This window comes from Choloepus didactylus, chromosome 10 (assembly GCF_015220235.1).
Source record: "Choloepus didactylus isolate mChoDid1 chromosome 10, mChoDid1.pri, whole genome shotgun sequence".
Classification (NCBI taxonomy): Eukaryota; Metazoa; Chordata; class Mammalia; order Pilosa; family Megalonychidae; genus Choloepus; species Choloepus didactylus.
Window position 1 is genome coordinate 9,675,112 of NC_051316.1, and position 8,325 is coordinate 9,683,436.

General features: G+C 43.8%; 1 long non-coding RNA gene across 1 annotated transcript; it reads left to right on the forward strand.

Moving 5' to 3' along the window:
- Positions 1 to 46: 46 nt before the first annotated feature.
- Positions 47 to 7,929, forward strand: LOC119505143. The gene is made up of 4 exons (XR_005210681.1): positions 47 to 129; positions 1,341 to 1,578; positions 5,564 to 5,660; positions 6,946 to 7,929. It is a non-coding gene; the product is annotated as an uncharacterized LOC119505143 (long non-coding RNA).
- Positions 7,930 to 8,325: the final 396 nt, after the last annotated feature.

The following is an 8,325-nucleotide window of genomic DNA, read 5'->3' on the forward strand; positions in this document are numbered from 1 at the left end:
GGCCCCGGCCCGCTGCAGGGAGGCTTGAAACGCGGCGCGGCGTCGCGGTGGTGGAGGGACCGAGCGGGAGGCGGTGGGGGGTGTGTTGCTCTGGCTCTCCCCTGCTTTCTCCGGACACGGGTTTTAGAGGTGAGTGGGAGAAGCTGGAGAAAGAAGAGCCCGTGGGAGGAGGGTTGGCAGAATCCAGGGATTAGGCTGGTACTGCGCACCCAGGATGGGGAGCTGATGCGTGTTTCCCTTCCCCAGCTCTTGCTGGCATCCTCGCTTCCCGCTGGTCCCAACTCCAGGGAAATCCAAAGAAATCGAGAATACATGGATTACAGCAAGTTCCCGCAGTTAGCCCTATACCTACTCTGTTAACAGATTGGCTGCTGGGGTTCACTTCATTTTACAGAAACTCCAAAATTCCAAGCAGAAAACACAAACTCACCCACCCCACACTCCCATAAAGGAAAGCTGTTGGTAGCTAGCCCGGAGACCCAAACTCTTCCCAACCTTTCTTCTCTGTCATCCTTACAATTTGGCTTCCATCCACACATTTGCCTCCCGTGCCAAAATGGTTGTTGGCACGCCAGCCATCACGTCCTTATTTTAGAAGGGGCCTTTTCAGAAGTCCCACACAACAACTTCTGCCTGTATCTTTTAGACTAGAACCTAGTAACATGGTTTCCCTTCACCTCTGCCCTGAGTAAAATCCTCTGGCTGAAAAGAAGGGAAGAATGCATTTGGTTAGGCAACTAGCAATCTCGGCTAGTTCCTAGTTTTCTATGTTTGCGAGTGGTCCTGTACACAGCTCAGTAGAAATAAGTTAAACTAAGTTTTACCACTTGCATACATACATACCCTGTGGCAGACATACCCTATGCAAGATGGTTTGCATCTATTTTCCTGTTTAATTCTCAACTACCTGGCAAGGCAGGCATTACTATCCGCGAGATGCAGGTGAATGTTGGAAGATATAAATGGTGATAATCTGTAGAATGCAAAGGACCTTTTAGGGGCACCAAATTCTCTGATAAAAGTTGTCTGTATTAGCACATGGGTGTAAAGAATATAATTTTGTGTAGTTAGTCAACAAGAAACATTCTAAAGTTGACAAGAATTGACAAACAAAGATGAGGATAAGGTACACACCCTATAGCTCAGGAAACAGACTCCATATAATACACCAGTGACAAAAAATTGTCATGTCAAAACACCAGTATGATGAGGTTGTAAAGACAAACATTTTTGGTAAATGGGAGAGTCTAAAGAAGAGAATTGAACTGTGCAAAGGAAAAGAGTGCACATACTCTGGGTAATTAATAAGTAATGGGACTGTTTTATGCATTGAATACCAGCTGCTGTGTTAACCATCAACGATTAGTGAGTGGAATTAGACATTGCCCTGCCTTTAGAGAACCTGTGGGGAGACTGAGAAGTACACAGACCATCTGAACATGTCACGATAATTCTATGCATGGTATGGGGACACATGAGTTGGGCAACCAACCTGTTTGGAGTGGCCACAGGAAAAGGAGAGGGAAAAGGAGAAGAGCTGAAGATTGAACTGAGACTTGAAAACTGGACAGAACCAAGGTAAGTAAGGGGAATGGTGGTCCGATAGAAGAATCAGTACGAAAATACATAGATGCGAGTCGAGGGTAGCATATATGATGCTGGGTGTGAAGGAAGGGGCTAGGAAAGCATGCTGAAGGGTTTGAAATTGCCCTATTTGTGAGCTCCTTTCCTGAAGGCTCACATATGCCATGCCGAGCAACCTTTGGCCACATGCATCATTGTCTCTCTTGGTTTGGGAGAATTGCTTCACCTTACCTGCAGTCTTGTATCATTAATTAAGACGCCCTTGCTCCCCCAGCCGATGGATGGGCAGGCGACTCCAGCTGGGCTAATGGGGTCATCTTCCAAGAGTGAGGGGGAAAGTCGTGGGATAGAGAGTTGAGAGGGCTTAGCCGTCCTGCCAGAGAGGGTGAAGCGGTTGCCATGAATGGGTTACTGGATTACTAGGTAGGATGGAGAGTGCAACCGAGGATAGAAATTTTCTTTAGCATAAGGTTTTCTTTAGCAAACATTAAAGAAATGCCTGGGGTCTTGTGACTTCATTGTCACCTCTTACAACTAGATATAAATATGAAATTTCAGTCACTAGAAGAAGTGATCTGCAGTTACTGTGCTCACATTTTCTAACCAAAGTCAACTACTTAGTATGACAACAGGACAGAGTATTTTTAATCAGTACTATTTTGGAAAATCTGGAATAACGTAGACATTTCTCTAGTATAACTTGGATGGGGTGTTCCATCCCCCCCCCCCCCAAAAATATGAATAAAATGTGCAAAAACCTATCCAACTTGACTCTCATTCTGTGTTCACCTAACAGGCTTCTTGGAGTTTCAGCCCAGTGACAGCAAGGTTCCCTTCTCCAGTGGAAAAATAATTACTGTGTGAAGTTGCTATGTTATTTGTGTTATACATAAATTGTTTAGTTCCTAAATTTCTAAGGGCTTAAAACTGTTGTATCAACATGACATGAAAATGATACCATTTCCAATGAAATCTTCTCCCAAGGTTTTAAAGATAGATTTTCTTTCCTTAAAAATGAGAATATATGCATCCATCTTTAATTATAAAATACATGTTCATTGCAAAAATAAATTTCAAGAAAAGAACTGGTTTATATTGTCCAAGGCATTTTTCTATGAATATTTATTCAAACATAAGTGTACTTTTAAATGGTATCATGTCATGCATAGTGTTTCATAACCTCTTTTTAACTTATTGTACCTTAACGGTGACACCAAGACTGCACGCAAAGTGAAGTGATAACTTAGACGGCTTTGGGTAACAAATTACTTGAAACCTAATGGCTTAAAACAGCACGCACTTACTATCTCACAGTTTCTGTGGGTCAGAAGCGCTGGCAATCCAGAGTCTTCAATCCAGATGCTGGCTGGGCCTGCAGTCTCATCAGAGGCTCGAGGGGGAAAGATCTGCTCCTAGGCATCTTCAGGTTGTTGGCAGAATTCCTCTCCTTGTACCCCCTGTAGGACTGAGGTGCCCATTTCCTGCTGACTGTCCACTGGGGGCCTCTCTCAGCTCGGAGAGGCTGCTCTCAGTTCCCTGCCACGTGGCTGCCTCTGTAGACCTTCTCAGAACATGGCAGCAAAGAGACAATTGTTTTAATTTTAATGGTAGCATAATATTCCATTTATGGATGTAGCATATTTTCTTTATCCTCTTGATAATAGGTTCCTTCTAATTTTTCTTTATTGTAAACAATGCTATAATGAACATCTTGACACACACACCCCTTGTGATTGGCCCAGTTATTTCCTTAGGAGAAAACCCAGGAGTGGAATTACTAAGTCTCTTTTAAAAAAATCTTTTTTTAAAAAAATATTGCAAAGTAACTATCCAGAAAATCAAGTCCATTTATGTTTCCCCTAAGATGTATGAGAGTACTGGTTTGTGCACATAATTTGCCAATATTGGGCATTATACATTAATTCAATCTTTGTCAATCTAATGGGTGAAAAATTATATCTCTCTGTTTTAATTTGTATGGATTAGTGAGGTCAAATATAGTTTCTGGACATCGTGGTTTGTGAATTGTCTTCATGACTGTTGCCAATTTTGCAATTGTGAAAGCCCTCGGTTATTAAGTGCTCTTTGTGGATTACAAAAATTGTTCCTAATTTGTTTATGTTTGTTAATATTTGGGGGAGTTTGGGGCCATATGAAAATTTTTAATTTTTTTTCTGAAGTCTATTCTAGTGATCATTTTCTTAATGATTTTTGCTTTTGATGTTGTGCTTAGAAATGCCTTGCCCACTTCAAGAGTATAAAAATTTTCACCCATTTTTGGATCTAAAATTTTAGAGTCTCATCTTTTCTTCCATTTAAATTTTAATTGTTCTGGAATTACTGTGCTGTAAGGTGGGTAGACCAATTGATCTATGCAGTGACCATGACACGTGTCTTTTAATTGAGCTCTTCTGGATGAGTAACTCTAGTTCTACTTCATAAGCGAGTAATTTGCTGCTGTAGACTCGTGGGAAAGACACTAGGTCAGCACTGTGGAATGTTTTCATCATGATGGGGTTTCCCAGTAATAGCCACACTTGTCTGAAATTTAATGGAAATGTGTCACTTCTGCTGTCATAACATGATATAAGTGGGCTGACTTGGTACTGGAGTTCACAAGAGGGAATAAATTAGCGTGGTGGCCAGGAGGACCTGGTACAAGGACAGCCCAGCCGCCCTTAGTTAAGAGGCAGGATCGTCTCACCAGGGCACAGTCACTTTCAGAAGCATCAGGGCCAAGGACAAGGAGGCTTCTGCAGAGAGAGTGCAGTCGTTCGCCGTTGCAAACGGGAGGCCGCAGCTGGTCAGGAAGCCGTCACAGACGGAGGCTGAGCTCAGGCCGACTCACCTGTGGCCCGAGACGCTCAGGTGTGCTCCTCACCCCGGTCTGGCAGCAGGAAGCCACAGTAGCTCTCATCAGCTTTGATGCCTCTTAAATGAATGAACGTGGAAAATGAAGAAGTGGAAGCAGATATTAAATTCCAATGCCTGTATTTCCCAGCTCTTAGCGCAGTGGCTGGCTCAGTGAGAGTTCTCAAGGAATGCTGATTTTCTTTTCCTTTCTCCTAAATCTTCCCCTTATTTGTCTCAGTCCTCATCACCTAGCACAGTGACTACATGTATTGGGCACTAAGTGAATATTTATGGGATAACTGGTTAATTGGGCTGAAGAAATAAAAATAGATACAGGTATTCAAGAGGGACTTTATAATCACAGTAACCCATTTATTGAGTACCTGTTCTATTCTGAGCACTTTATATTTTCATTTAATCTTCAAGACAGTCCTGCCAATACATAAAAAATATAATTAAAAAATAGAAATTTGTATTATTCCCATTTTACACGTGGAGAAATAAAGGCTCAGAGAGGGTAAAAGAAACCAAAGTAATGCAGCTAATAACTGGAAGAATCAAGATTTGAAAGCCCGCACTGTCTGACTACAAAGCCCAAGTCATTTTCCAGTATTTACTGTGGCCAAAAAAACAAACCAACCCCAAACCCAAGTCTACTTATTGTGCAGGCATATGAACACATAAGGCATTTCAAGTGGGTGTTTATCTTCTCAAACGGACAAGACCCAGACCCCGTGATTGTGCAGTGGCGAGACCACGTGAGCCAGAGAGAGCTCATTAACCTCGAATTCCTTCAATTCAGACTCCCCAGAGAAGGCAGCAGCAGATGGTCCGCGTGTTGCTCACTTCCTCAGCTGCACGGCTGCTTCTAGAGGTGGTTTCAGCTTTACAGGCAGGCCTGGGGTTTCTGAGTGCCTGTTAGAGTTGGCACGTTCAAGGTTAGCTGGAGCCTGAAATCTTATTAAATTCATTGGAAATGTGGCCGCCAGGCCAGCACAGTGGAAAACAGAGATGTATGTTAGAAAGAGGGTGGATGGGGAGATAGGAAACTGGGTTCTGGCTCACTGTTTGTTCATTCGTTCTGCAAATGCTTATTGAAATCTAATTGTTCTTTGTTCCGTTCTAGGTATTTAGCCAGAAGAGGGGTAAGGGAGATCATCACATAATGTTTTCTTCTGCTTAAGGGGAAAATGGGGTTATCATCCTAGAATCATTATTCTCAAGTAAGTTAAATCAAGGTCTGAGTGCTCCTTTCTCAGAAAATAAGCCACACTGAGGGAAGAAAAAAGTGGAACTCGCACAGATACTGGTGTTGACTTCCTTTCAGTCGTACTTTCAAGCAATTCAGATTAGGAGAGTTCCAATTAGCTGTCACTCTAACTGATACCGCCCTAGGGACTGTTGGCCTGTGGGGACAGGTGGATGGACCGTGTCCAGCTGAAATGCCTGCTGGTCAGCTCCGTGAGGAGGACAGTCCTGAGTTAGGGCCCTGGTCTGTGCGCAGATCCAGGCACTTGAAGAAATCCCACCTTCAGCGGGGACCACAGGCAGCTGCATGTTCCTGAATGTGGCTTAGAGCTGTCTTGGGTGGGAAGTAAAGGGCCATTTGAAAACCTTCAGCTGCTCTCTGATTCCTGGTGCCCTGAACTTCGGTCTCTGTGATTGCAACGAACTGAGGCTCACAATAGCAGGGGAGGCCACCAGTGATTTTGGCAGCTCCTAGGAGACACAGCCTCTGACTTAAAGAATTCTGGGTCTAGAGAGGGAGACACATTTATTGTGCTGTATACGTGTACCTATTACTTCAACTGAACCCTGCCAGGTAATGCTTTGTACCTTGTTTTAGTTTCCTAGGCTGCTTAAAACAGATACCATAAAAAGGGTTGGTGTAAACAATTGGAATTTATTCACTTACAGTTTGAGGCCAGGAGAATGTCCAAATCAAGGCATCGTCAGGGCAAAACCTTCTTCCCGAACATCATCCCGAACATCAGCTGTCTGTGATCCTTGGCTCCTCTGCCACGTGGCAAGGCACATGGTGGCATCTGCCATTCTCTCCCTTCTTTTCCGGGTTCTGTGACAGCTTCTTGCATCCTGTGGCTTTCTCTTTCTTTGTCTAAATTTCATTCTCTTATAAAGGACTCCAGTAAGAGGATTAAGACCCATCCTGAATGAGGTGGGAAGTTGCCTCATCAAAACAGCCTACTTACAATGGGTTCACACCCACAGGAGTAGATTAACTTGAAGAACATGTTTTCTGGGGTACAGACAGCTTCAAACCACCACATACCTTTCTTGTTAATCTTTACAAAAACTCTGTGGGCTATTTACTATTCCCATCTTACAGATGAAGAAACGTAGGCTTACTCAAATTTAATGATTGCTCAGTTGCAGAGCTGGCAAGTGGTAAAGCTGGTGCAAAGCCATGTCTTTATTTCAAAACCTGTGTGTGGCAGGCAGGATTCTACGATGTCTTCCAAGGTTTACCTCTCCTCCCCTTCCCCCCAGGTTTACACCTGCTTACTCTCAGGACTATGGATTTGATGGAGTTTGCTCCTGTAATTAGGTGATATTACACGGCACGGTTGACTTTAAGAAAAGAGATTATCTAAGTGGACCAAACCTAATGACACGAACCCTTTAAAAGCAGAGTCTTCTCTGGCTGGAAGCAGCAGAGGTCAGAGATTCGAAGTGCAAGAAGGATTTGATGCACTGTTGCTGGGTTGAGAATAGAGAAGGTTTTGTGGAAAGGACCTGGGAGCAGCCACTAGGAGCTTAGAGTGACCCTCAGCTAATAGCCAGAAAACAAGGACTTCAGTCCTGCAACTGAAAGGAACCAAATCCTGCCTGCAGGAATGGGTTTGGAAGCAGATCCTTCCCCAGAGCTTCCAGATGAGAACTGAGCCCGGCCAACAGCTTGATTTCAGTCTTGTGATTCCCTACGCAGAGAGCTCAGCCATGCCAGACCATGCTGCTTACCCACAGAACTGGGAGCCAATAAAAAGGAGCTGTTTAAGCTGTTAATTATGTGGTGATTTGTTATGCAGCAATAAAAAATTAATGCACTCTACTTTTTCTGCTAAATCTTCAAGATTGGGACAAGTCTTTTACTGTTCTGGTCTTAATTTTCATTTGAAAGAGGATTAGATATGATCTCTAAGGGCCCTTCCGGCTCAGATTAGATGATTGTAAGATTCGTAGAAAGATGTTTCTGTAAGGACTGGAAGAAAATAAAATAGCATGTGAAAGCACTTTTATCTTGAGGAAACATTACACAAATGAAAGGGAATATTATTTAATCAAGCAATGTTTCTAGACATCTGATGGCCTCTTGGGATCTTAGGGATAGTTTCTCTTACATATTTTAAGGCCACAGCTATGGATATGTGGGGAAGACACAGAATTTCTCTCTGACTCCTGAAGGCTGCCCCGTCAACAGTGCAAGGAGGGACGGCACTTGAGTTCAACGTCCTGAGTGCGCACGAGAAGGGCTGGGAGGCTGTGGGCACCAGGCTGGCTCCTGGGGGGTCATGTCTGCGTGAACAAGCAGTTACCTCTCCAGAGGAAGGATGAGGCTCCTTTAAAGGCCAGAAGCTCGTGCTGGGTAGTTTACCAGGCCAGTGGTGTTGGAGCAGCACAAAGAGGCAAGGAATGGAATGCCAGCGTGGATTGTACTTCCTGATTCTAGGGTACCTGGTGGGTATTCAGTGGGTGGGAACTGTTAGTTGATGTAGAATTGCCAGAAAGTAAGGCTGAGTTGGGAGCATGGGGGTGCTGATGCTGGGGAGAGAATTCTGTTAACAGTAGACCTCTGTGCAACACGTTGAGCACCCAGGGTTTGATGATGCTTCTCCAGTTTTAAATCTACATTACCAATACTCATTTAAT